The following is a 27759-nucleotide window of genomic DNA, read 5'->3' as shown; positions in this document are numbered from 1 at the left end:
AAAACAAACAAAAAAAAAACAAATGAACAAACTCCAGGTTTAAAGATAGGTTTGAAGGAGAGTAACTAGAGATCTCTATGCCCACCTGCATTTAGTAGCCTGTGAACAGCATGGTCTAAGGATAGAGAACTGGAACCAGAACCAGAGAATCTCAGTTCCGATGCCAGCTTTGCCCTCAGAGAAGTCACATCACTTCTTCTCACCAGTGAAATGAGATGGTTGGACTGGATCCCTTCAGGCACTAAATCCATGATCTCAGGATCAGCCCTGGGCAATTAACAGGTTTCAGAGCATTGGACCTGGAGTTAGTAAGTCCTGAGTTCAAATCCAAAGCCTGTCTTGATTGTGCCACTAACTTGCCATGTGCCTTTGGGCAGGTCACTCACCTTTGTGGGGTGAATTGTTTCCTCATCTATAAAAAGAAGGAGCCAGGCTGGGTAATGTCAAACCCTGGTAAGTTATTTAACCTCTCTGTCTGCCTTAGTCTTCTAATCTTTAAAATGGAGATCATAATAGCACCTACCTCCTAGGATTATTGTGAAGATAAAAAGAGATCATATTTATAAAGTGCTTTGCAAACCTCAAAGTGTTATATAAATACTAGTCACTTTTTAAAATTAAGTAATCAAATAAAAAAGGAGTCGGGTATCTCCTTTCCAGAGTGTAGACTGGCTCTCTCTAATCTGTACCCAGGACCTTTCTCCAGCTTCCCAGGCCTAGAAATAGACTCTCTCAATTTAGTGACTCATTCCAGGGCTCCTCACCTGCTCAAGTCTGAAATCTCTGAGAAGAAAGGCAGGCCTGTAAGGCCCAGAGGGAAACTCTTAAGTAGGGTGGGGTTCATAGTTAGTGCCTTTTGGACTCTGTAAGTGATTAACACCCATGTCAATACAGGTCACCCTCACACAGCTGAGCAAAGAGATAAAAGATCATAGAATGCTCTGGAAAGGACTTCTAGGATTACTGTCCTACTCCTGTGGTTTCCCAAAGAGGCCAGATTCAAAGGCTACGCCTTTGACTACATGAATTACTCTCTATGGGTCCTTCCTTAAAGGTTCTCTTTCAAATTTCTGAGCTAAGGGAGGTAGAACACAGTGGAAAGAATGATGGATTTGCAATCCCAGAACATGGATTCAGATGATCAGAGGGCCCTCAGAGGCCCTTACCTCATTTTACAGATGGGGAAACCAAAGCACAGAGAGGTTAAGTGACTATCACACAGATAATACATGTCAGGATTTGAAACCAGGTCTTCTGACTTCAAAGTCAGCATTTTTTCCTGTTATACCATACTGGTTCAAATGAATCCTGTTTCAGAAATCACCTCACCTCAGCGTCTCAGTTTCCTCCTCTATAAAATGGACATAATATTTACCCCACCTACCACAGTGGGCTGCTGTGGGGAAGGGGCTTTGCAAGCTGGGGCACTATGTAATTATGGGACTGTCTATGGCGGTTCTTTCTTGGTTTCTTTTGTGCTAAGCAGGTCCTTCCAGGCAAACTGTGAAACTGTAAACTCCTCAAGGACAGAGAGAGAGAGAGAGAGACAGAGACAGAGAGAGAGAGAGACAAAGAGAAAGAGACAGAGAGAGATAGAGAGGGAGACAGAGAGAGACAGAGACAAAGACAAAGACAGAGAAAGAGAGAAAGAGAGAGAGAGAGACAGAGACAGAGACAGAGAGAGAGTGAAAGAAAGAAGAAGTCCTGTTTAAGAAGGCAGAGGCCTGTCTTGATTCCACCACTAACTTGCTATGTGCCTTCGGGCAGGTCACTCACCTTTGTGGGGTGAATTGTTTCCTCATCTATAAAAAGAAGGAGCCAGGCTGGGTAATGTCAAAAGTCTTTTCCAGCTCTAAATTTGTATACATTAGATTTCTTTAGGATCTTCCACAGTGCTAGGCACTAAGGAGGGGCTCAATAAACACTTCGTTGATATAAAGCCCATCATAGGTATCCACATTGGTCTAAACCATCTCATGATCTCTCCTACCTCCTGGCTGAGAAAGGGGAGAAGGGGGCACTCCCTTCTCTTTGCAGCCTTTGTTTTCCAAGCTGCTGTCCAGGTGCACAAGGCCCCATTTTATTCTTAGTCCTATTCAGACATACTGACCACCAGACCTGTCCCCTGCCAACCCTCAGGCCTGCCCCAGTGGCCCTGCCTGTCTCCTGAGAAAGGAGTGACTTTGTGCCATTGGCCTGGTATGTGCAGACACAGGGAGGGACCTCAGTTACCTCACAGGACAAAAAGTACACGTGGAAAGGAGGGTTGGTTGGAACCTGAGTAACACAGCCTTGTAGCTGGTTTCCCTTCCTAACCTGACCTTTTCTTCCCAAACCATTGTGGGAGTTTCCCATCTAGGAGATCTGCACAAACCACTCCCTATGGAGGCTGGAATCCCTACCAACTCTCCCTGCGTCTACTTTGAACTTTCTTCAAGGCTTAACTAATCTCTTAAGTTATTAGCACTCTATCTTCAAACTAACTCCTATGTACTTCTCTGTGTAAACTTTACATGCTTCTCATTTCTACTCCAAGTAGAATGTAAACTTCCTGAGGGCAGGCACTATTTCTTTGTGTCCTCATATCCTAGGGTAGTGTCTAGCCCAGGGATGGGGAACCTGCAGCCCTAGGCTGCACCTAAGGACCTAGAGGGCCACACATGGCCTCAGGGTCCCAGGTTCCCCACACTGTTCTAGCCCCCAGTAAGTGATTAAGAATTATTTGTTGGACTGAATTACCCTAGTGACAAATGCAAAGTGACCAGAGAAGGAGAAGTATGTTAATAATAATAACAACAGTAACAGCTAATATTTATATAGCATTTTAAGGTTTACAAGGAGTTTACATATGTAGTATTTGCTCATCTGATGTCCCAATTACCATTAACCTTCCTTTCTCTAAACTGGAAGCCTTGAACTTGGTGTCTATGATCTTCCAAAGGGCCTATGGATAGATTTTAAAGGATTTGTGAACTTTAAAATATATGTATTTCAATGTGATTATTCTCTATATTTTATTTTATGCATTTAGAAGCGTTATTCTGAGGAGTCCATAGGTTTTACCTATGGGAATCCATGACACAAAATAAGTTAAGAACCTTTTCTCTAATGTTAACAATAATAATAAAAATAATAACTAGAATTTATGTAGTGCTTTAAGGTCCACAAGGCATCAAATTGACCCCCACAGCAACCCTGATCGTGTCTGTTGATAGTTGTAAAATTCATAATAAAAAATAAAATTAAAGGGAAAAAAAGGAACCTCTTCTTTAAACAGAAAATCTGTTTATTCTCCCTCCCCTCCCCCACTCCCCCCCCTTACAACCCTCAACTCTCAGAGAACAATAGGGTTTCCTAACCAAAAGTTAGTTAGGTGAAGTCAGAAAGGATCTCTTTCCCCTGATATCTCCTAAGTAATGATTTCAACTTTAAACAAGGGGATGGAAAATGGCAGAAGGAATGAATGACTGGCTTAGCCACCCTTCCCCACACCTGGCTTTAATAATTACAGGCTTCTTACTTGGGTGGGATCTTTAAGGGCAGTCTGGGGGCAGAGAGTCAGGACTCCTGGCCACTTCTCCATGGAAAGGGTGGGAGTCAAATGCAGATTGCCCTCCCCCAACTTCCAGGCCTGACTTGACAGCTTCCCATACCTTGGTTCTCATACCCTGAAGGTAGAAATGGAGAGGTCTGCCAGACCCCCAGACCCCGGCTGCTTTTTTTTGGGGGGGGTGAGGGGGGAAGGAAATAAGGCAGGGGTGCATAGAATACACCTTTCAGTATGTTCCTCTTAAGTTCTAAATAACAATGACCAAAGTTGGCCCTTCTCTCAGGGGATGGGGTGTGGAGGAGGCCAAGTGTGAATTGGAGAGCAATCTGGCAACCAAGCAATTCAGATTAGAAAATGCTGATGCTACATCTGTCTCCTGAGTGGTTAAAAATAACAACCCCTCACCCCTTCCATGTATCTTTATCTTCCCCCACACCCCTTCCAAGGGCACTACTGGGCAGGACACCACCCTTGTTTGTCCTGGTGCACCAAAGCCTAGCTGGTTTCTCTGGAGTGTAAGCTATGTTTTCACAGACAGCATTCACCTCTGAATCACACTGTAATACCAATAAGGTCATAAACAAAAATCAAAGAATTTCAGAGCTGGAGGAGACTATCCTTTGGTTACCTAGTATAGTTCACCCAGCCCCTTTGTATTTATTAAAAAAAAACAAACCAGAAGGGCAGAGAATTTAAGTTGTTCGCTGAAAAGCAACAAGTTAATGGCACAGTTGTGATTCTGTCCAACAGCCCTGCTACTAGCCCCTTAGAATTGAGGCAGAAGAAACAGATAATCCTGTCTTTGCCGTTCCCCCTTATGTGGATTACTAGGCAAATGCAAAGTCCCGAATGTTACCAATAGTCCCCATCAGGAGGAGCTGCTCTTCAGCTCCAAAGGGAACCCCATCTCCAGACCAATGACCTTGGGTCAGAGGCAGAGAGAGATTGATCTCAGCCCATAACCTAGCAGACTGGTCCCTCTTCTCCAGGGCTCTGATCCAATTTGCTAACTCTGAATTAAGGCCTACCCATTTTCCTTCCTTAACCTCAAGTCTCAGAGAGGAGGCAAAAGGAGACCCCAAATCCCTTGATGAATCCTAGAATCACTAGATTTTAGAGCCGGAAGGAGTCTCAGAGATCACCTTAGTCCAAGGTCTTCATTATACAGAAGGTCAGCGAGGGAAAAATGGACTTACCCAAGATCTGAGCTCCAAGTGGCAAAGCCTCCATGATTTTCTGCCTCCTAGCCCGTCCCTAGGCCTCCGCTGTCCAGAGCAGATTTTGTCTAGGGCTGGTGGTTATGAGCCCTGAAGGAAGCTTTACTTTGTCTTGTGAAAAATCATGGATTACTAGCCTCTTCTCTCTCAAGTTTGCCCTGGAATCTACAGATTGGAAGCCCCAAATCATTTGGTATCAGAGTACCCTGGAAGCATACTCAGAAGTCACAGATGCCAACTCCCAAATTCTACAGAAGAGGAATTAAGAAGTGATAGGAACTTTCACAGAGTAAAATGAATGGCAAGGAGGAGATTAGAAAGGGGGTCTCCTGACTCAAGGTTCTGAGCTTCTAAATCTCCAAAGACACACAATACCACAAAGATCTTGGAAACAAACAGCAAAACAAAGGCCTTGACAAGCAACACACCATTAACAAAGCCAAAACAGTATTTAGGGCTCTTCATTCAGCACATTAAAAATAACCCCCCAAATTAATGTTCCCACCCCAGCACAGAGGAGATAATCAGCAATTTGTCTCCCCTCATCCCCACAACAACTTTCTGACTTGACTGGCTATAAATGCTCAGTGGAATTCTATAGGCTAAAAGGAAAAAGGTCACTCCTTCATCACATCCACATGACACTGACCCAAGGCCCCACCCCTCCCTCTGCCCTGATCACTCTGGACCCCCTTCCAAGCTTCCAAGGCTCCCCACCCAGGACCGGAAGGCCAAGGAGGGAGGAAGGACAATTGGGGCCACACCCAGGCCAGGGCAGGAAACCCCAGAGAGGAAGAGGCCAGGAGAATGCCACCATCAGTGCTGAACTCTGTTCTATTTCTTCCAAGACAGAAGGTTCTTGCTCCCCACCCCCAATAACTCCCACTCCCCACTTGGTTGACAACCAGAAATTTGTATTCCAGGCCAAAGCCTTGTTAACCACTGAGCCACCATGGTGGTTGTACAGCAGAGACGAAGAGCCTGGTGAAGCCAGAGGGGAGCTTAGAGCTCAATCAGTAAAGTGGTTCTTGGACCTTTTGGTCTTAAGACCCCTTTACATTCTTAAAAATTATTAAAGACCCTCCCCCCGAACCCCCACAAAGAGTTTTCTTTTAGTGGGTTATATCTATCGATATTTGCTGTATTCGACATTAAAACATCTTAGTATTATCATGAAAATAGTTTTGATCTCTCAGACCCCCTGAAAGGGTCTCAGGCACTTCCAGGCGTCCCAGTCCACACTTGGAGAACCACTGACCTCGTCTCCCCAACCACTATGGAAGTTTCTTAAGGGCAGGAACCACTTTCTTTCACTTCATCTGTTACCCTCACAGAACATAGCACAGTCCCTTGCTTGTAGTAGGTGCTTAATTAATTTAATCAGACAGTTACACACCTAGGCTATTCCCAAAGCCTCCCTACTCTTCTTTTGGCCTGCAGTTTCTTCCCCTTCCTATTCATCCTGCCCATCATCACCAGATTCATCTTCATAAGACACTGCTTCGTTCTTATCAGTAAGAAATCAAAAATGGTTTCCAAAAATGCCTACCAAATAGAGCCCAAATTCCTTAGTCTGGCATTCATGGTCTTCCATAACCTTATGGAGCTGAAAGGGACCTAATTCAAACCCCTCATTTTATAGATGAGGAAATTTAGTCCCAGAATACTTCCACCCTCATCCTGCACTACTAAGATACATTTATCTAATGCTCTAGCCAAGCTGAACTAATTAACTGGAGTTCCTAGAACATTCTTTTACTTCCTACCTCCAAGTCTTACTTATGTAGCTCCTTCTGCCTACTGAAATCCTTCAAGGCCCAGCTCCAATGTCATCTCATCCAAGAAACCTGCCAACTAGAAGAGATGTCGCCTTTCTTAGAATAGTTTCTCAGCGCCATTTTCACGGCACACATCACATGCTCCCTTGTATTGCTGTTACTTCTATATGTCTCGTCTGTGCTACTGTGGGAAGATGGTTGGATTTGAGCTCAAAAGACCTGAGTTAAAATACCAGCTCTTCCACTAATAACCTGCATGACCCTCAGCAAGCTGAGTTTCCTCATCTGTAAAATGAGGGGGTTTGGACCAGATGGCCTATCAATTCCTTTCCAATTCTAGGTCTATAATCCCATGATCTCCCCTCCCAGACTGTAAGCTTTCAAGAATAGAGACTATGCTTTATTTATCACTGTGTCCCCCAGAATACAAAGAACAATGCCTTGCATATATGAGGTCCCTACTTAGTAAATGATTATTGAAAGAATCAATGAAGGAATGAATTGAATCCCCAAATTGAGACCAGAGAAGGAACCAATGTTCCCAGGCTTAGCCTGTCCAATGTACCTGCTGGTGGTTTATCAGGGCAGCCCCCACATAACCACATAAACACCACCCATGAAGGGCTTCCTGTATCATTCAATGCCTGTCCTCCTCCAGAGTGAGATGTTGAGTTAGGCTTGTGGCAGAAGTACCTCGTACCACGGCCCTGGGGTTACTTTCATTGTTGGTGAGGGAGAAGGTCCAGAAAATGAACAAGATCTCACACTTACATATTCCTTTATGGTACAAAGCATTTTCTTCTCAACCACTAAATGGCACCAGATGGAAATGGCCCCTTTAAAAGGCAACCAGACAAACCAGATAAACCACCTGTTGCTTAGACTAATAAAATAATATGGGGGGGGCAGAAAGGGAAGGTACAGGAGTGAAATCTTTTTCTTCTGGTTACTAGGGATTTTTAGAATATAGGAAGGCTCAGAGAACATAATAATAATAGCTCACATTTATATAATACTTTAAGGTTTACAAAATGTTATATATACACACACATATATAATACATGTATATGTGCACACATGTTCTGTATACGTATATGTATGTATCTATGTCTTAAATACACATACATACATACAATCTTAACTGATTCTCACAATCACTTTGGGAAGTAGGTCTTATTACAGTGCCTTTTTCAAAGAAGTTAAGTGACTTGCCCAGGGTCACACAACTAGTAAGGGGATCAAATGAAATATTTGTAAAGCACTTAGCAGAGTGCCTGGCACACAGTTGGTATCTAATAAATGCTTATTCCTTTCCCCTCCTAATAAGGGTCAGAGGCAGAATTTGAGCCCAGGTCTGACTCTAGGTCCCCTATACCTGCCTCTCATGCACAGTCTGAGGAAAGACTGCTTCTATACCTCTAATTAAACACTTGTTTTCAAGGCTAGGAGTCTTCAAATTTCAAACTTTTCTGCAATTCACCAGGTATGGATGAAATACTGGTGTGCCCCTTTGGTCCCCCTGCATCTCCAATGAAACTGTTTAAAACACAAACTAAAGCAGGGTCATGGAAAGATGCTGTGGAGTTGGAAGAGCCAAGTTCAAATCCTGCCTGAGAAAGATACAACCTCCCCAGGTCTCAGTTCCCTAATCTGTAAAATGAGAGATGCGGACTAGAAGGTCTCTGTGGTCTCTTTCAGCTCCAGAACTCTGATCTGGTGATGGATTTAGGTTGGACAACATGAAGACCAGAAAAAATGTTTAAGGACAGCTAAGGTGGTAGAAAGGACTCATTCTCCTGACACAGGAGAGATTCTTATGTTGGTCTGGGGATTGAGGCAAGAGATACGATGACTATTCAGGGTGCCTTGCAAAATCAGGGAAGAATAGCATTTAATTTAACTCTCCTTCCTTCCTCCCTCCCTCCCTTCCTCCCTTCCTTCGTCCCTCCCTCCCTTCCTTCCTTCCAAAAGCAATAGCAGCTACCTCTCAGGATTGTGGTGAGGATCAAATGAAATAATGCTTGTAAAAAAAAAAAGTACTTAGCAAGTGCTTGGCACATAGTAGGTACTATAGAAATGTTTATTCCCTTACCCCTTCATGGAAGAATTACTAGGAATCTAAGCTGGTAGGGTCAAAGTTTAGATAAGACACAGTCTCTGCCCTCATTGAGTTTAGAGTCCTAAAGCAATTACAAGAAGTTTGAAGCCTTTTAATGCAGTGATGTAATATTGTATATTACAGTCATTCGTGTACAACAGCAATCTTACGCCACCCCTCCCATGGTGACTATAAGCTCCATAAGGGTAGGGATCATGTGGTAGCTAACCTCTGCATTTCCAGGCATTGCTTTGGACTCACTGAATCAATAGATCCCCTCTGAAAGCTCAATATTTTCCATTTTTCTCCCTGCTGAAATGCTTCCCAGCCCGCACCCTTTGTATACTCTACGCCCTTCCAAGGACATGCCTACAACCTCATTGAGACAGATTCCAAGCTTCATTGTGTTTGGTTCACCAATGCTGCTATTCTCCCTGCTGCTGACCCCCGGCACTCTGGCTAAAAGCTCTGGCCATCCCTTTGGCTCCCTTCTAATCACTCGCCACCCCCCCCCATCTCCCCTTGCACTTCAGTGTGGCCTTGGGGGCCCTGTTGAGGTTAAGTTTCAGAGGCCACTGAAGGTGAGCCAGTAGAGTCAGATCTGTGTATCTGGTTCCTGCAACTTGTGCCTTAGATTACGCCCTCACCCCCCTCCCCAATCCCCAAGAACAAAGCACTCTGGGAAGATTGAGAGATACATCCCAGGGCCACCAAAGAAGATGGGGGGGAGGGGGAGAAATCCGAGACAGCTTCGTCCTCCAATGCACCCTGTAGCCTTTGACCCACACGGAGCATTCAACAAGGAACGGAGGAGAAGAAAGCTTCCTACGTGCTACCTCTTCTAACTACTTATTCGTCTCTTAAGGTATGGGGACCCCGACCCCTTCATCCAAACCCACAGATCACATCCCTGTGTATACATGTAACACCACCATCACCACTACTACTACTAGTATTCAATCATCATCATCATCATTACAAAGCTACCACATAGTGCTTTAAGGTTAGGAATGCACTTTACAAATATTATCTTACCAATGTTTCTTGAAGCTAGAAAGGTCACTGATCCCTTAACATAAACACCCCTGTACACACTCTCATCATTGGCTCCTTGCAAAAATCAGACAAGACTTCCAAGATCATGTAGATTAATCCCTCATTTGATTTTACAGACATGGAAAACAGAGGCTGAGGTGATGCGATTTATCTAAGGTCATATGACCAATAGAGAATGACCCTGATGTAAAAAGCCTCTTCCTAGCATTCCGCAGTCTTCACCCAATCAGGCACCCCAAGACCATGGGCTCTCCAGGATCACAGACCAAGAGATGGAAGACATCTTTGACGTGGACTGGTCTAATCCCTCCATTTTACAGTTGAAGAAACTAAGCCCCAGAGAGTCCACAGTCTCATACAAGGTAGTCGAAGGATTAGGGACACTCACTCCAAACAGCTTTTGGAGTCCCATAGCACCACAACAGTCCACTTTACTCAGATGCGGAAATGAGGAGAAAGGATAACTCAGATTTCTATTTCTACTCTCATTTTAAGATCGGGTAACAGACTGGATTCTAGAGAATCACTAGAGAAACTCAATAAAGGAGGAAGATTTCTACCTTTGGGGATAAGGGATGCTAAGTCAACTATGTAAGAAGGGAAGAAACATGGGCCTCAAAAACTAAATCTTGGGCTTGTGTTCCTGAAGCAGCTACAACTTTCCAATGAGTTCATTAAAGTCTAAAGTGCTTTGGCCAAGGAATCACACAGTTCCCTTCCCCAACCCTAAAACCAATGTTGCCCATTTAGTGGGTCTGTGTATCAATCAATCAACAAGCGAGCATTTATTAAGCACCTGCTATGTGCCAGGTATTGTGATAAGTGCTGGGGATATAAAGACCCAAAATTTTTTAAAAATTAGTCCCTGGCCTCAAGAAGCTTACATTCTATTAGAGGAGACAAGCACACGGATACACACATTATAAATTTGAGGCAAAAAAAGTTGAGAGGATTGGGACAGGGAATAGGAAAGTTTTCATATAGAAGGTGTCACCTGAACAGAGTTTTGGAGAAAATGAGAGATGGTAAACAGATGTCCAGGTGAAGTAGGAGTGCTTTCCAAGCATCAGGGACAGTCAGTGTAAAGGTGAAGGGGTGGGAGATGAATGTCACATGTGTGGAGCAGCCAAACGGCCCAACATCATAAGATTTCCCATGCTGCAATTAGTATAATAAAGTTGGGGCCAGGATGTGAAGACCTTTAAAAGGTAAACAGAGGTGCTTCTATTTAATCCTAGGGAAAACAGGGAGTCACTGGAGTTTACTGAGTAAAGAAGTGACATGGTCAGAGCTTCACTTTAGGAAAATCACTTTGGCATTTTCCCCAACATGAATTTGCCTACTTCCTTCTGGTCACTGGGTCACAAGCTTCGGAATGCAGAAAGGACATTTCAGAGTGAAATGAAGGCCATTCTCCAAAGAGGGATGGGCCCAAGCTAGGGGACTCAGGACCATTTTGCTAGCTTTCTCAGAAACGTCCCCATCTCTTATCCCTATCCCTGCTGGGAGGGGAGATGGAAATGGTTCTCAACTCTACTCCCACTCCACCCCTCCTCCTGCCACGGTGTAGATTTAGCCTTCTGCCCACAAGAGATTTTAGCCCCTAGCACAGTTGGCCCTGAAAACAAACCAGCAAGGGCCTTATCAAGAGGAGGACGGGAGAACTAGAAATCAGTTTATTTACTTTATTTACTTGTGTACAGGCTAAATCCCCCTAGTAGAATGTAAGCTTCTTGAGGGCAGGGTCTGATTCATTTCTGTCTTTGAATCTCCTGTCCTTAGCACAGCACCTAACCCAAAGCAGGTACCTGATAAATGCTTGGTGAATAATCATCCCTCACTTTCTCACATCCACTATCTTATCTGACCCTTACCATAATCTAGTGTGGTAAGTCTAATAATTCCCATTTCTCAGATGAAGAAACTGAGGTCCAGAGAGATTGTGATTTACCTAAACCTGGAGCCTAGCCTTTTTTTCCCCCCAACACTAGTGGATATTAATCCCTTTACCCCACCAATCTGACCTTTGTCCTGAGCTACTGACAGGGTTCATCTGGGCAAGGGGGTGGTAGTGAAGGGGCTGAGGGAGGGGCATAGTTCTATGAAGAAAGGGGAAAAGAAGCAAGCCAAGACCCTGAGGTCAGACTTCCTGTCCCAAGACAGGCGAGATTCCTGGCTGTGTCCCATGGGAAGTTGTGGAAGCTTCAGCCCTTGGGAAACATTAAACCAGAGCTAGACAAAGCCTTTGGAGAGGGCTGGGCAGGGCTTCCTGCCCTGGCCTGAGCCAGCCGAGATGACCTGCTGGGCCTCTTCCATGATTCCAGGACAGGATCAGGTTTCTGCCTCATCTGGGCCTAGGATGTACACTCCCTGGCCCAGCCTATTCCTTGGCCTGCTCCCCTACCCTTCCCTCCCCCTCCAGCCCCTCCTCCTTCTTCCTTGTTAATTTTTTCCTCCCTTTTCCAATCCAATGCCTATGATGTGCTATTTGTGGCTTCCTGCCCAGAGTGGGACCTGACCCCGGCCAATTAAGGGGAATTGGGAGTGGGTTCTAAGATCTTTCCAGTTGCCACTTCTCCTGCAGCTCCAAAATTTTAAACAAGGATTGAGTTTAAGGGGTGGGGGGAACATCCATCTGGTTCCTGAGACCTCAGCAGAGAAGTCCCCGCATGACCTAGGAGAGGAGGTGCAAGCAGTCCATCAGTCTGCAAGGCAGGCTTCTGCCTGCTGTCCCCACCCTGCTCTCTGACTTCTGACCTTTCTATTACTTCAGGAGAAGCAGACAAAAGAAGAGTCTTCTCCAGCGCCCAAACTGCACATTTCAATCGGCCTTGTAACAGATGAGCTCCAGCCACCCGGAGAACTGGGAAACAGTAGGGTTTTCTTTGTGTCCCAGCTTCTCCTCACTATTGCCTTTCTCCATTCTGCAAAGACCCTACTTGCAAGCACCCAATGCCTTCTCAGCAAGTTCCTACCTCATCACAAGAGCTGAATATATGCTTACTGACTGACTGATTCTTTCCCTCTCCCCTCCATCCAGACCCGAACCCTGCAAAGGCTCTGTTATCAGCCATTCAAAAGGCTCCAAAAATAACCAAGTTAAGAGCTAGACCTCAGCTAGACGATCTAGTTCAATCCCCTCATTTCTCAGATGAGGAAACTGAGGCTCAAGGAAATAAAGTAACTTGCCCACGGTCACAGAGAATTCATTTTTCCCAAGGGAGCATTTGTCAGATCTCTCCCAGTGGAATGAGGAGATTATATGAAATATGAGAGCTGAACATGACCTTCTAAATCACCCATCTCAACCCGTCTAGAGTGTCTAACAGATAGATAAGGGATGTAAAGAGGTCCAAAGAAGCTATGAAATTTATCCCAAGTCACAGAGACAATACAGAGCAGAGCTGGATTTGAACCTGGGGCTTCTGACTTCAAATTGAGCCCTTTTCCCACTCTATCCTTCTGTCCCCATTAAAGGAGTCCCAGGCACCTGTAGGAAAGGTTTTGGGGCATGGAGCTCACAAAACCATACCACATGAGAGAAAATCTTCTTCTCCACTGAAGAGCAAGACAACCTGGCCAGAGACAGCATCAACGCCATTCTGCATCCCTAAACTGGCACAGGAAGGGAAAGCTGAGAATCTTCACGTATGCATTGCCTGAGCTTAGCAATCATAAAACAGTCAACCAACTAGGGCAGCTAGGTGGTGCAGTGGCTGAGAGCATTGACGCCTGGAGTCAGGAAGAGCTGAGTTCAAATCTGGCCTCAGACATTTACTAGCTGTGTGACCCTGGGCAAGTCACTTAACCCTGTTGCCTCAGTTTCCTCATCTGTAAAATGAGCAGGAGAAGGCAATGGCAAACCACTCCAGTATCACTGCCAAGAAAACCCAAATGGGGTCATGAAGAGTTGGACATGACTGAAACAACTGAACAATAAAAACCACCCCTTACATTACATATTAATATCAAGTGTTAGCTATATCTTACAGACTACAAGGTAGAACAGGTTATAGAAGTAGGCTTAAGTCATTCACTATATTACTAGAAAACAGACTGCCTACTAGATGGTGGCCGCAGGAACTCATCTTCCCCTCTAAAATGCCTCTCTTTGAGATTTCCCTCCTTTATTTACAAAGTTGTCCGTGACTGCTTAGACCACCCCATGCCAGTTCCAAGGCTTATGGCTGACCCTATGCTCATAGGGCATCCCCAGGTTCCTACCTTGTGACCTCCCCATTCCAGAACCCCAAGTTCTGCAACAAAATGAGCAGGGGGTGCCTTGAGCCTGGCTTCTTCTTTGAAATACAGATGAATTTTTACAACTGTCTTCTGTTTGCTCCAAGATGCTTTGTCTTCCCCTACAGGGCCTAAGGCACAAAAGAAAATGCTATGTGTGGGTAGGGTGGATGGGGGGGAAGCCTTTTTTCCCCCAACCATTGTTATCTAGTAGTAAAAACCCTTAGAAAACCTCAAAAGGCTTGTGTCCTTGCTTCAGGGGAGGAGACAGACTGGGTTTTGTTCTGCAGCTGGCCTGGGCAGGAGAGACTCCCGGGTCAGAAGCCACAGGTAGGGACTGTGAGGATAGACACAAGCAGCGCACTCCTGAGCATCCCTGAAGGAAAAGAAAGGGACTGGGCAGGGAGCAGAGCCAGAGAGAGGAAGGGCTCATATCTAGGGCTTAGAGCAGTAAACTCCTGGGTCACTACAGGTTAAAGAGGGTTTGGGGGGTTGGTCTGAAAACATCACCTCCATGGCCTTGGGTGGCACTCACGGAACAGCTCCCATTCACAGAAAGCTTTAAAGCTGGCCAAGTATTGCACACTATTTCATTTCATTGTCTCTCCAGCCCTGTGGGGTAGGTGCTATCATCCCTATTTTTGCAGATAAGGAAACTGAGGCTTAGAAATGTGAAATGATTAGCTCAGGGTCACAGGATAATAGGTGTTTGAACCCAAACTCACAGGCCAGCGCATGCTGTCTCTCCGAATCATACACTGTATTGTGCAATTTTGTCTTTCCTGACTTCACATCTCTTGTACTCTATACTGAATCATTGTAACAACACACAGAGGGGTTGATGATGTGGGTCCAAATCTTGCCTTTGATCCCCTTCTGGCTGTGTGACACTGGGTAGGTCACTTAACCTCTCCTTCCCTCTCAATTATCTACCATTTACCCTGTCCTTAGCTTGTTTATATCCATCTGTTTGATTATTGTTTCCTCATTAGATTGTAAGCTCCTTGGGGGCAAGGGCCGGCTTCTTTTTGTATCTTCATCACTTAGCACAGTGCCTGGCACATAGTAGGTGCTTAATAAATATTTGACTGACTGATCTCTCAGTGCTCTAAGCAACTTTCTAAGACTATAAAGTCACAAAGAAGGTTCGACCTGCATTACTAGCTGGAATTTCCTCATCCAGGAAATCACATGTCCACTACCTATCCCTAAAAAAGACAAACACTCATACAGGGTGTCCCAAAAGTCTTAGTGCAGTTTATTCAGTCTTATAAAGAAGACTTTTGGGACATCCACTATAGCATTTTGAAGTCTGCAAAGTATATTCTCATTTCAGCTTCACAACAACCCTTTAAAATAAGCGCTGTAGGTACCAAAGATAGTATCCCCATTTTACAGATGAGTAAACTAAGGCTCAGGAAATTTTAGTGACTTGTCCATGGTCACACATTGGACACTGGCCTACCTAAGCCCAGCATTCCATCCACTATACCAGGCTGCCTTGATCTTTATTATTAGCTGGATGGTCAAGCCAGTTTGAGACATTTCATAGGTTTACATTGGGACAAGCAGCTTCCTTTTACAGATGAGGAAACTGAAATTCAGGGAGGGAAGCAACTGGCCCAAAGTCATACAGGTAAGAAAACAGCAAAGCCAGAAGAGGAGTGAGACCCCCTCAACACACATTAAGCTCCAAATGTATAATGAAGTCTATAAACGGCAATTGTGTGACAGAAAAGTTTAGCTAAGGCACTGCTCTTATGGGACTTCCTGGCAGTTAATAATAGTAGATTAAAATGAAATAATTTGCTGAGCTCCTGCTTTTTACTCAGCCTTGTGGGAATACAAAGACGATCCAACGTCTGGAGCTCACAATCTAGGTAGAGAGAAAAGAACTCTCTCCTGAGGAAACAGCTTCACAACACGGGAATGTTCAACTGTGGCATCCCACTTTAACCTACAAGGGGAATTCAGGGAAGGGGAAAACCAGCATACACGGGAGAAAGTAGTGTTTATACACATACATATCTGCAAAACACAGGGAAATCCAGACTCTAGTTCCAGCTAGGCAGCTAATCCCAGGTCTGGGGTTTTCTTTTTTCTCCCTTCCTGAAGGAAGGCAGATGCCTTCTGGGAATGCTCTGGACATCTGTATGACCTTGGTTTGAGTAATTTCCCCTCTCTGGCCTTAGGTTTCCTCAAGCTTAGAGATGACTGAGTTGAGCTAAATATTTTGATTTACCTACATGTAAGTACTCTTTATGTGAAGGCACTGGTACAATGCATTATGTATAAATTCAAATTTTTTCAAAACAGTTATTGAACACTACTTATGTGTAAGACTTCGGAGACACAAAGAAAAAAGTGTTACAGTGCTTGCAATCGAGGTTATATTTTATTAGAGGGGATAAAACGTAAGCTCAAATACATATAATACAAGATAAGATGAAATGATGGGACAATGGAGAAATCCACACAGAATACTCAAGGAACATTTGAGGAAGGAGGGCATTAGGGAAACTCTATGGGAAAGATGAGATCTGAGCAGACATTCATAGAAGAAAAATATTCTAATAGGTGGGAGAATGAAAAATGTGGGAAGCAGGAAATATGGTGAAAGAGAGCAAGAGAGAGAGAGAGAGACAGAGAGAGAGCAAGAGAGAGAGAGCGAGAGAGAGAGAGAGAGAGAGAGAGAGAGAGAGAGAGAGAGAGAGAGAGTGAGAGCGAGAGCACTTTCAGAGGGACCTGTGAGGTCCTCCTTCGGATAGCAGGCACTGCCTCGGATGCTGAACGTAGAATGGGATCGGTCCAGTACTGAAAACTTAATTCTGTGTCTGGCTTGGTTGTAAAAGACTTTTGGAGAACAGTTCTGCATCAATAGAATGAGCCACAGGGCATGATTTAACACAATGAGCCTTTCCTGTAAACAAGACTCTTTTCATATCTTCACATCTACTCTTTATCTAATCAGCATCAAGGCCTGTGTTAACCTTGGGAAAATCACTTCTTCCTTCTGGGCCTCAGTTTCCCCATCTGTAAGATGAGACTGGTAGGCAAATGACCTCTAAAAACTGATCAATATCTTAAATTGCAATTCACTCACGTGGGTTCCAACTGATGGCTTACTCCCTTTTCTTAGGACATAATTCCCAACCCCAAAGGTTGGGGAGGGAGGAAAGAAGTAAAGGGGGGAAAATTAAAACTCTTTATGCCAAAATAGGAGCTTGCTCAGGTCTCAATTATCTGAAGGCTGCTTCTCCTCCCCCAAGCTGTCCGAGTTCCCCTAATCCATCCATGGCAGCATTCACTCTCCACACTCCCACGCAGCTCTCTCATATCAGAGCTGAGAAGTCAGTGTTTTCCAACTCTAACTGGGCTAAACTGCTTACTTGACAAATAGAAAAAAGGCCCACGTGATTGGCTAAGGTTTCATTCGGTACACACACACACACACACACACACACACAGAGGTCATGTGGCAGGGAGGAATCAGATTTCTGTGGCTTTGAAGGATGACTGAAAGGAGCTGCCTTTCCTCACCCAGAAAAATGTGTTCTCCAAACACTTGTTTCCCACTTCCTGAATGAGACGGACATAGAGGACTGTCAAGCGAAAAATAAATGAGAGAGACGTATATGTGTGTACACACACACACACACACGCACACACACACACGTTCAAGGGACTGTGTCTGTGGGTTTCTTCTTTCCTTCTCCTGAGGGAAGGCAGATGCCTTCTGGGAATGTCCAGGACATCTGGACATGGCTGCTCCCTCATTCCTGTCAGTGACCAAGCAGGGGAGAACATTAGGACATGAGAGCTGAAAAGAACCTTAACCATATCTGGTCTACTCTCCTCATTTGACACAAGAGGGAAAAGAGGGCTAGAAAGAGGAAGTAATGAGCTGAAAGTCACACAGTAAGTGAGTGAAGGGTAGATCCAGACCTAAAACTTTTTAGCTTCTCGACGCCCGGGAGAGGGCTCTTGTCATTGCAACACATGGCAAAGGAAAGAAGAGGCAAGCAAGTCACATGAATCTGGTGGGATAGAGCCTCAAGCTGGAGGAGAGACTAGATGTCTGATCTTGGATATAATCCTATCACAGGACTCTAATATGGTCCCCTCAACTCAGATTCAGAGTGGTGGGGGGAGGACAGAACAGAGTTAAGTAAAATGGTAAGTCAAAGAAAAGCAGGGAGATCACCCCTTCCCTCCTGCCCCCCAAGCTTATGAGGCTCTGAGGAGAACTGTTCAGGCCAGGGAGGGGCACAGTAGAAAGCACTGGTCTATAGAGTCTGAAAACCTGGGTCTACCTTTAGCAAGGTATACAACCTGGGGCAACTCAATTCATTTCTCTGCTTTCACGCTTGTCAAAATGAGGCCAGTGGATTATTAGATGGTCTCTGAAACTCCTTTTAGTTCTAAAATTCTCCGATGCCATGATTCCCCGCAGGGAATTATAGGGTTTACCTTTCCTTCCCCTCTGGGTCTGGCCTGTTGGCTCCGAGCCCTGGAGGGGACAGGCAGGACACAGGGCTTCTGAACAAGAGTTCTACCGCTCTGTGCCTCTGACACATGGCTATCTACTTTCACCCTGGCATGAAGACAGGTTCCCCAGGAACCCAGCACAGAGGACAATAGTCCAGCTGTAACAAACAGGCACTGAATCAAAACTGGGCAGGTCACCATTTTGACAAAAGCCAAGAATATTCCCTCCTCCTCTCCTTCCACCCCCACCCCCACTCACATGCTGTTCCCTTTTCATTCACTGCTTTGACTATGGGAAGCAGACTTCCAATAAAAAAAGGAGGAAGGTTCTAAAGAAAGAAGAGGTTGGGGCAGCTAGGTGTCACAGTGGATGGAGCACTGGCCCTGGAGTCAGGAGGACCTAAGTTTAAATCAGGCCTCAGACACTTACCAGTTCTGCGATCCTGGGCAAGTCACTTAAACCCGATTGCCAGAAAGAGGGAAGGAAGGAGGGAAGGAAGGAGAAAAGAAGAAAGAAAAGAAGGAAGGAAGGAAGAAAGGAAAGAAAGAGGTCCACTGGCCATTAATAGTTCCCTAGATTTAGAGCTGGAAGGGACCTGAGAGGTCATCTAGTGTGACCCCTTTATTTTACAGATGAAGAAACTGAGGACTAGAGAGACTGTGTCCCGCCCAAGATCACACAGGTAATAAATGTCAGAGTCGGGATTTGAACCTGGGTTTCCTGACACCAAGTTCAGCAACTCTGTCCACTTCCAACCTTCTCTCATACATCTCCTCTAAAAGCCCAGGAATGCCCTTTGCCCTTTAGTCTCCACTGTGCATTGCTCTTTCCCCCTCCAGTCCCGGGAAGAGAGCATTCACCAACCAAAGCTCACAAAAGATGCCTGCTCACTTGCTTTGGGCTCAGCTCCCAGGTGGCTTCCTCCACTGAGTTGCATCCCCCGCCCCAGCCTCCTTCCTGCTGGGTCCTTCCTCTCTCCTAGGGAATTAGAAGGGAACTTCAGACTGTCCTCCCTCTAATAGCTTCACTTTGGGGAGATCCCAAGGGTAGGAAAGAGATGGGAAAAGCAAAAGGGAAAAGAGGGAGAGAGGAAAGTGAGGATGAAAGAAAGGAAGTCAGGCAGGAAGGCAGGAAGGAAGGAAGGCAGGCAGGCAGATAGGTAGGCAGGCAGGAAGGAAGGTAGAAAGGAAGGGAGGGAGCAAGGAAGGCAGGCAGGCAGGCAGGAAGGAAGGAAAGAGACATATACACAAACCTACAGGGTGAAAGCTAAGAGAGAGATGGCTATAGAAATGGGGAGAGACTTGGAAAGAAAAGACAGAAAGAGAGAGAGAAACCCGCCTACAAAACGTTAAACACCTAACAGGAGATGACAAATCAAATGGGAATTACTGCGGTAAAAACATAATTAAAAACTTGATTGAAGTTAAACAGAATTTACATAACACTGCAAATTAACTTTACACTCAAAGTATTCACTGGGAAAGCAATGAAGAGGCATTTCATTAGTAATCTATATTTAAACAATACTTACAATAGAGTTGTTCTAATGAGAAACTTAGTGTTTTTAATAACAGCCAATTGCCAATGGCTCCTAGCAGCCATCCTGATCGAGGCAAAGGCTGTTCATTAATAAATGTGTATTTAGGCAATTCAATATCTGGGATAGATATGACATGAAGAAGTATGATGCACCAGGCCAGGTCAAACATGGGATAGGGAGATGGTAGATAATGCTAGAACCGTGTGTGTGTGTGTGTGTGTGTGTGTGTGTGTGTGTGTATGTCTGCATATGTATGTGTGTGCATATATGTGTGTATACACATATATGCATACACATGTCTATATAGAGCCATACAGTACATACATATTTGTGCGAATATGTGTATTTATCTGCATGTACATATATAACTGTATATATTATATATGTCTGCACATGCAGGGGGGGGTGTGTGTCTGCATATATGTATATACATACACAAGTGTATATATAGACATACAGATACATATTTGTGCGAATATGTATATTTATCTGCATGTACATATATAACTGTATATATTGTATATGTCTGCACATGCAGGGTGTGTGTGTGTGTATGTGTATGTGTGTGTGTGTGTGTGTGTGTGTGTGTGTGTGTGTGTGCTGCAGAAGAAAAACAGTACAGGGTAGGAGAAGGAGCTCTGGCCCAACAGCCAGAAGATCTGGATTCTAATTCTTCCTACGTGAACGGCGGTTGGCTCTTTTTGACTTCTGGCCTCCAGTTCCTCGTTCCTTCAGTTAATAAGTACACAACAGGATAATATCCCTCACCTTCCCTAACTCACAGGGGTCACTTAAGGATTTAAATAAGATAATGGATGGAAAGCCATTTATGAAAAGTCTAAGTATAAATTCCATGGATTACTGTTATTATAGGCCTAGTGATCTAATTAGATTGCCCACAGCATGGGATAGCTTATTTCCTGGCACCAGCCCACCCCTCCGAGGTCACACAATGTCTAAAACGCTTCTCACTCCACCCTGCAGGGATGCTCAAAACCCAAACAGAAAAAAAAAAAAAACAAAAAAAAAACCCAAAAACCAAAACCAAAAGACAGTCCAGTCAATTGCATCAGTTCTGAGACAGGGAGAACCCAGCCCAGGTAAAAAGAGACAGAAGAACTTCGGCCTGCCTCTCCACATTTGGCCCACCTCCACCCTGGGTCTGGTCTGGCAAGCCAGCATTAGCAGGTCTCTCTAAGGGAGTTCTCCTTCTCTCTCTAAGTTCAAGGACTCAGCAACAGGTTAGGAATAGCACAGATAAGGCCAGGTAGCTTGTCTCTGCAGGCCATCACAGGCTAGCCTCTCTGCTGGAACTGAAACTCACCAAGGACCATGTCTTCTTCACTGCAGGCTATCTTCCCACCCCCTTTGTAAATCATTTAACCTTTTCTCAGCATCCCTAGGGATCAAATGAGGTGGTCAGCCTAGACCAGGGGGTTTTAACCTGGGGTCCATGAACTTGAATGAGAAAAAATGATACACTTATTTTCATGAACCTCTAACTAAAATGTAATATTTCCTTCAATTATGAATGTAGGCACCAAACAACAGGAATAATAGCAATACCTGTGACTCGGTCATCAATAGAAATCACAGAAATCTCCACATTATATTACAGTTATGGCAGATGCCTTGGATGCTCATTCCTACTTCAAATCTACTGAAGTTATTAGACGGGTTGATAGATATGTTAATGTATCACAATTTAAAAAAAATATTTTGGAAACTATTTCAATATGATTCGTTTCCTTTGTAATACTATGTATTTTATGTGACGCAGTTAAAAATATCATTCTGAAAAGGAGTCCAAAGGGCTCCACGGACACTGATTGGCAAAGGGGTCCCTGTAAAAAGCCTCTGGATCCCAGCCGGAGTTCATTCATTCATTCAAATTCTCATATTCTGGGGCCTCAATGGTGGGTAAAATGAGAGGGAACCAAAGGAGAGAGAGTAGGCCCCCTTCCAGGGAACAACCCAGTCATCGTCTTCCTACTATTAGCGGTAGCCACCTTTTGCTTCTTCCAAAATTTGTTGATCACAAGTGACCTGGCCAGCCCTACACTGTGCAAGGCCAAATCTTACCAAATTTCAAACTATTAGGTGCGGGTCTCCCCACACCTCCCCAAAAATGCCAAAACTATGGTGGATGATAACAATGATTACTTTCTCCCAGGAATAAACGGGATAGGGAAAGGACTCCCTTGTTTAAAAAAAAAAAAATTGTTCCTATAGTACCAGCTGATTTCATTCCCTCCCGGTGGGTCCCTAAAGACACCTGGGGAGCTCTTCCCAGAGCTCAGTTCTTGTCATTGGCAGTGAAAAGAGAAGCTAGGGCAAATGTATCTCCATGGACTTGCAAATAGAGTCATTTACTAAAGAAAGTAACAGAAAAAACAGGAAAGAGAGAGACTAGACCTAGAAACCCAAAGATCTCGTTTGGTCTAAATTGACAGACAGCTTTGACTTTTACTTAACAGCCCTGAAAGGTTTTTACCTTCTCCTTGTAATGAAAAGCCAGGGGAATTCACACATCAGGAGCTGCAACATTCTTCTCTTCCTCCCTTACTTTTCCCTTGGAGTCAGACAGTATTATATATTATGCAAAGGGGATAGGACCTGAGGTCAGGAGGCCCCCGTTCGAGTTCTGGTCCCTGACTCTTATCTTACTCAGTCTGAGAATTCAAGGAACTCAGTCGGGCAGGGAAGGTGCCTACCTGCATTGGTGGAGGGGATTTGGGAAATTCCCAGCAACAGTAAAATCACAAGTTCAGTCCCTATCCCCATCCCTATAATACCTGCAAAGCCAGCTTTATAAGGATGTCGGAAGTATCAAACAAAAGAGACAATGTGTGCCCCCACCCCCGGGCAATCCTATCCTCCTTTCATTGAGAAGCCCACATACTTTTGGATACCACAAGAAGGTTTAGAAAACAAAACACCATTATAAAATCCCTTCTTTGTGTTCAGATTTCGAGGGTCCTTAATGACCCATCTCCTCCTTACATCTTCCCAAGCTTCTCCCACCTAAACCTTCATCACACTGTCCCTAGAAAGGCTCCTGGTGCAGTGGGAGAACTTCAAATGACTAGTCCTCAAGGAATAAATACTCCACACTCCAACGTCATTTCACCATAGGTGGCCAAGCTTATTTCCCACTCCTCCAGGCCATCTTCCTTGACCATACGGATCTCTGTTCCGAAAGCCTACAGCACTGACTCTGGACTATGCAATGAATAGTAAGTATCTGCTCTCTCTTACTGTTTCACATGTTAGGTGGGCTGTGGGCTCTTCAAGGATGGACATCCCACCTTCCCCTTTTCTTTGGGGTCCTCACAGTTTCTAGCATGGGACTAGACCCCACAGCAGGCACTCGGTGGGTATCTGCTGATTGATTAAGAAAGGGAAGGCAGAGTTAAGAGCCAACGTGAAGATTTTTTTAATGATTAAGAGAAAGGAAGGTCACTGAGGTGACAATGATGCCTGTGTTTGCTTGTCTATCCCAAAGAAGTAACACTGCATAATAATAACAAAGAACATTTATATAATGCTTTAACATTTGCAGAGTGCTATATATATGTGTGTGTGTATGTGTGTGAGTATATATTTCTGTATGTGTATATACACAGATATAGACATGTACACAATATGTATAGTATATAAACACGTGTATATGTAGCTACTGTATGTGTTCATATTTGTATATACGTGTGTACATATATGTGTGTGTGTATCACATCTCACAACTCTGGGAGGTAAGTGCTATGATTATCCCCATTTTATAGCTGAGGACATTGACTCAGAGCAGTTAAGTGACTTGCCCAGAGCCACACAAATAGCAAGTGTTTTGAACTCAGGTCTTCTCAATTCCAAGTACGGCCAAGAAGAGGTAGGGAACAGAGTTCAAAAGGAGCTCAATCTTACCCTTATGTGAGATGGGCCTCAGTTTCTTGATCAGTATAATGATGAGGTTGGAACTAGTTGACTTTTAAGAGCCCTTTCAGCTCTAAATCTCAATCAGTTTCACCTTTCCACATCACTCTCTCAGCAGCAAATCTGGGCCTCACAGTCCCAAGACAGAAAGGCCCACAACCTCAGACACTATCTCAGAGATAGACGCTTGCTGCCCTGTGCAGAGACAGGAGAGGACACTCTTGCTCGTGGACAAACTTGTCCACAGATCAGCATCTCAATCCTCACACGCCAGGCTGCATGAGGAGTCTCAGGGCCACGAAAGAGACAGCAGCGCTGAAGATCTGGGTAGGAATGAGACAGGGTCCACTTGGTCAGCAAAACTGAAGGCGGAAGGACACAGAAAGCTTGGAGGAAGCCCGTCACTGTAAAAAATGGGTTAGATGTGCAAACAGGGTGGAGGTAGAGATTGTGAAGAGCTTGAAGCCAGAAAAAATATACATCAGCTCGTACCCTAATCACCCAAATCATCATTCCAAAGGTCTGGAGGAGTCGTCCTCCACTCTGGCTCTCAAATTCCACAGCCCCCCTACTCCTCCCATCGCACTCCCCCTTCTCCCTATCACTGAGAGCCACAGGGGAACTCCTCCCCACCATGACCAGCTTCAGCCTGGCCAAGCCAAACACAGGCTGTGAGATCTGCTGGACACCATATATTCCAGGCCCCAAGCTGATCCAGGTTTTCTGGAAGGCGGAGGTGGTAATAAGGGGAGGGAGGAGAGCAAGAATGAGAAGAGGTGACGCAAAGCAAGCCGGGGTCAGAACAGTATCTCCCAGGATAAACTCTCCCCCATCAGACTGAGCTCATCCCCTGCCCCCCAACTCATGATCTGAGGATCAGGGGAACAATAACCAACCCCACATAGTGAGACCCCAGGAAGACCACCCAGAAGGAGCCCAGAATTCACCCGTTCACACCCACGGCAAAAGATGTAAATCCATCTCCCAGATTCCCACCCGCCATTTCTCTACTCCAGCCCCAGACCAAAGGATCCAGAATCATAGATCTGCGCTGGAAGGGACCTCAAGGGGCAAGGCACACAGAGACTAAGTGACTTGCCACCTATTAGTGACAGCTAATGAGTAACTTTGGCAAGATTTGAATCCAGCTCGTCCTGATTCCTCTCCACAAGACCCACACTAATCCCTGCTTAGTCAAGCCTGGTGACCTATATAGCTCAAGATGGCGGCCTCTCATCTCTCTCTTCGGACCTTTACACGCAGCACAGTGCATGCATACACATCTGTTTGTATGTGTGTGCACATGTAAACATGTATGTCTATACGTATGCAAGCAAATGTATGCAGTATACGTATGTACACTGCACCCTGGGATATATAAACATATAATAAACACATGAAATAATTAAACTATATATACACACACTAAAAGTTCAGTATATGTATATCCACACACATATGTGCATATATACATAGTCTAGATATCTGTATGCATTGTGTACATACACATACACGCACACACAAAATTTCTGGACTTGCCTGCCCATCTATACAAATCCTACCTGCCTTCAAGTATCAGCCCAGGCTCTTCCAGGAAGCCTTCTCTGACCATCCTCCTCTTCTTCACTCCTCCCCCCCAAAGCCCTCAGGGCTTGCAATGTCCATAGAATCCAGCCCTTATTTTCACATTATTTTCACAAAATCAGAAGCCCAGAATATCAGGGGGGGGATCAAGACCCCCTGGAGGGTCTCTTTGACATCCAAAGTCATCTAGTCCAAATCTCCCCTGCAGGAGAAACGCCTTTCACATAAGGGGTGATCACTACCTCTCAAGGTAGCCCACAACTCTGGGAGAACTTTAATGATGAGGAAGTTTTTCTTTACAATCTAGCCCACATATGCCTCTCCAACTTCTAGCAAAAGCTCCAAGTTCTGTGCCGGGGGCTAATAATTCTCTTCCAGGCAACAGCCCAGCTGCATCTTGTCTCCCCCAATTGTAAGCTCTTTGTGGGCAGGGGCCAAACACTTTGTCTTACCACACTTTGTCTGGTGGCTCCCACAAAGCCCAGCACAGTGATGAGCACACAGGAGGCGCTCCAAAACGAGGTTTTAAGGAACTAGACAACAAACCCGACACTGGGCTCTGTGGGAGATCTACTCAGCCGACCCCTTCCCCCCTCAACAAAAAGTCTCCAAATTCTTGTCAGGGATCCAGCAGCTTTGGGCCAGCGTTCTTTCTCACCCCCCACCCCTTCCATTTTCCCTACACAGCCTGAGGATAGAATTATACTGGGGTGGGCTTCTGGAGAACAGCAAAGATAACAATTTTCACAGGGTAAGAATTCAGGGTGAGAAAGACCTGGGGCTGGAGTCAGTTGGCCTGGATTCTAGCCTCAGCCCCACCACTACTTTGTTCATCTATTACAGGATTATAACAAGACTCATTTTATGTATATGTATATAAGTGTATGTATTATATACACATGTATTGTATATGTACATATATACACATATACATACATGCCCTATAAGGATCAAACCAGAATACACATGCAAAGAGTTTTTGAACAAGTTGAGAGCTGTCCAAACTGGCATGGTGATCTCCCTCTGGAGTTGGGGGTACACACTGGGGAAATAACTCTTGCCTAAGGTATCCATCAATGTTGATGAAGAATGCCCAGGAAAGAGCCGTCGAATAACTTAAACCAAGTCAATGACTGAGAAGTTTTAACTCTCTATCAGTTGGAGCTACAAGTGGTTATTAACCTAACAAAGACACTGCCCAAAAGACCACTGATCTGAAAACCCCAAGGAGGGGTGTTCAAGGATAGAAAAACTGTTGGCTCCCTAGAACAGAGGTGCTTAACCTGAGGTCTGGGAACTGATTGTTGTAGATGTTTTAATTTTGATAACTGTATTTTGATATAATTGGTTTCGCTTATAATTCTCTGTAGTTCATGTATTTAAAAATATTCCTTTGAGAGGGGTCTGTAGGCTTCACTAAAGTGCTTCCAAGAGGCCCATGACACCAAAACAAAACAGTTAAGAACCCTGCACTAGGAATGGGAAGAAAAGAAATGAACTTGGCCATCCCAGCTTTTTCTCTTGGGCACTGGCCACCTCCCCCACCTAGTTCCCAGTTTGTACAGATGAGGCACCCCACTCCACCTGAAAACACCTAGTTCAGGGCCCTGCTGAACAACAAAACAACAGAGATCTTTTAAAAACCCTTTTCTTCCTCCTAAACCATGGCAGAGAGAATGATGGTACTGCCAGCCTGGCAGCTGTGGGCCCTGCCTTGGTGGCACCTCCTTCTTTCCTCTCCCCACCCCCATCCATGCACAGGTCAATAATAAGGGACAGATCCATCTGTGCCCCAGGGCACAAAGTGATCTTGGTGCTTTGCTGATACCTTGAGCAGGACAGCAGGAGCTGGTGTTCTCTCTCTCTCTCCTCTCTCTCTCTCTCTCTCTCTCTCTCCCCCCACCCCACCCCCACCTTCTTGTGTTCGTACTTTTACCTTCTCAGGGCCTCGGTGTTTATAAACGGGCTCCCTGTCTTCTGAGTCACTCTCCAGACACCACTGGCAATCCGCCGATCTCACCCTGCGAATGAGTCTCCTCCGTCTCTGTGGAGAAAGGGGAGGAAAAACACATGCCATGAGGGAGGCTGGAGCACTGGGCACAGAAGGGCAAGCTGGGATCTGCACACAAGCGGGTGGGCCTGTGGTCCAGACTCCAGGCCGAGCTCTGGTAGCCTCCCTCCTCTCCTCGGGCAGACAGGGAGCAGCGGGAGGTCACCCCCTCAGCTCCCTGCTGTCCCTGGGCACAGCTAATCTTGGCTTTCCACTTAAGTACTCCAG

The 27759-nt window shown here is 45.1% G+C and overlaps 1 protein-coding gene across 5 annotated transcripts in view; it reads right to left on the bottom strand.

Moving 5' to 3' along the window:
* Positions 1 to 27759, bottom strand: part of ZMIZ1 (zinc finger MIZ-type containing 1) — a 439562-nt gene that overhangs the window by 294427 nt on the left and 117376 nt on the right. For all 5 annotated transcript variants that reach the window (XM_027858970.1, XM_027858962.1, XM_027858989.1 and 2 more), the window contains exon 3: positions 27418 to 27525. The gene's annotated coding sequence lies outside the window, so the exon portion shown is untranslated. The remainder of the gene's footprint in view (positions 1 to 27417; positions 27526 to 27759) is intronic.

This window comes from Vombatus ursinus, unplaced genomic scaffold, assembly GCF_900497805.2.
Source record: "Vombatus ursinus unplaced genomic scaffold, bare-nosed wombat genome assembly UNPS02000749.1, whole genome shotgun sequence".
In the NCBI taxonomy this organism is placed as follows: Eukaryota; Metazoa; Chordata; class Mammalia; order Diprotodontia; family Vombatidae; genus Vombatus; species Vombatus ursinus.
The sequence above is the reverse complement of the archived record's forward strand: the minus strand, read 5'-3'. Positions and strand labels throughout refer to the sequence as shown.